Genomic DNA, 1,606 nt, shown 5'->3' with positions numbered 1-1,606 from the left:
AGAACATGTCCTTACTGATGAAGATTTTAAATTTTTTTTAAATGTTTTGTTGGAAAAAAATAGAAATCCTTTAACACAATGTTAAAAAAAAAACTTTTTTGAGGACTTGAAAAGTTCAAAGACATAAACAAAAAAAATCATAGTATATTTATCAAACTGTTCAGTGGTGACAAAAAAACACATCGACAAATACATTCATGCAGCAATAAAATTAACTAAAGACATCTACACATCCTGTTTTCTCACTAAATGAATGTTTTAACTTTAGACATTTTTGCTGAAAAACATTTGAACCATCACTGCCAGAACTTCTGTTTCAGTCTTTGGGCAAAAACATTTAGGAAGAACTCATGAAAGTACATTTTATTTGTGTTTGACAGAGAGAGCGTGGARACATAGGTGGCTCTCCGTGGTTGTGCTGGTCAGGATGGATTAAGCCTCAGCTGAGCCGTGTATGGACATTCCTTTTGTTTGCTCGTTGTGCACCGTCTGTCGGAAACTGATGGTCGCTTCATGACAAATGTGCCCATCCCAAACAGCGTGTCTGTATAATAAATATACCTATTTATGGTAAGGAAAGCAAAAATCTGTGCAAGGAAGAAAGAGATGAGACCCTCATGGAATGTAGCTACTCATAAAGAATAAAATATCAACACGGGAAAAAGTAAGTCTCACAACCATGTCAGCGAGGAYAGATTTCTATGGCCTGCACACCCCATCCAAAGCTGTAAAAATCAGCTTTCATTTCATTTGTTGCATACCAAAYGTTTTCTCAYTGGCRAATGTACAGAGTTTTGTGTGAWTGGGCAGAAGTAAATATAAAAAAAKCTTACAAAACAGAAAAAAAGTTATAATTTGCCAAAATATCTGTACGATAAGATCGCTCCATCAAGCAAAGTTGTGTGGGTAGTTTCCTCCACAGACCATAAACAGGCACAGTAGGTTGCCTTCAGACCCAGGCGTCCTTTGCAAAACTGGTCTGTGATCTCATCTCAATGGCATTAGTCTGGTTAAATAAAGATCAATAAAYGTTGGTTCAAAATGTGGCTTCTCAGTGACAATGGTAGTTGACAATAATAACAAAAAGTGACATAAAATCATGTCTTTGGCAAACTGCATCCCATTAATGGGACTCGACTGTGCATAAAAATCGAAATATTGATATACAGTATGTGACCCATCACATCGAAATGAAGATTAGTGGAATGTGGAGAAGTAGGGTTTTGATTTAAACGTGTGCAAAAATAGCATTTTGTCAAAATATACTGAATTAATGCCTTATCAACGTATTATTTGAACGAACTGTCTGAAATATAAAAAAATTTCATGAAGCATTTTTTGCAGTAGTAACAACAAACCTGATTTTGAGGAAAAATGCCTTAAAATTTTGAATTTTTCCCTGTGAGTTGGCAATGTTTTTGTTTCTTTCCAACTGGGAAATCGTAATACTCAAATACTATTTGAGGTTTCCTCTTTACACTAACATCAAAAATGATTCAATAAATTTATATAAAATCAGGATCCAGATCAAACAATAATGTATTATGGTCACCAACAAGACAAATAAGCTTATGATATTAGAATGATCCAGGTATCAAAATGTAGC

This window comes from Austrofundulus limnaeus, unplaced genomic scaffold, assembly GCF_001266775.1.
Source record: "Austrofundulus limnaeus strain Quisiro unplaced genomic scaffold, Austrofundulus_limnaeus-1.0 Scaffold334, whole genome shotgun sequence".
Lineage (NCBI taxonomy): Eukaryota > Metazoa > Chordata > Actinopteri > Cyprinodontiformes > Rivulidae > Austrofundulus > Austrofundulus limnaeus.
This window is presented reverse-complemented; position numbering follows the sequence as displayed.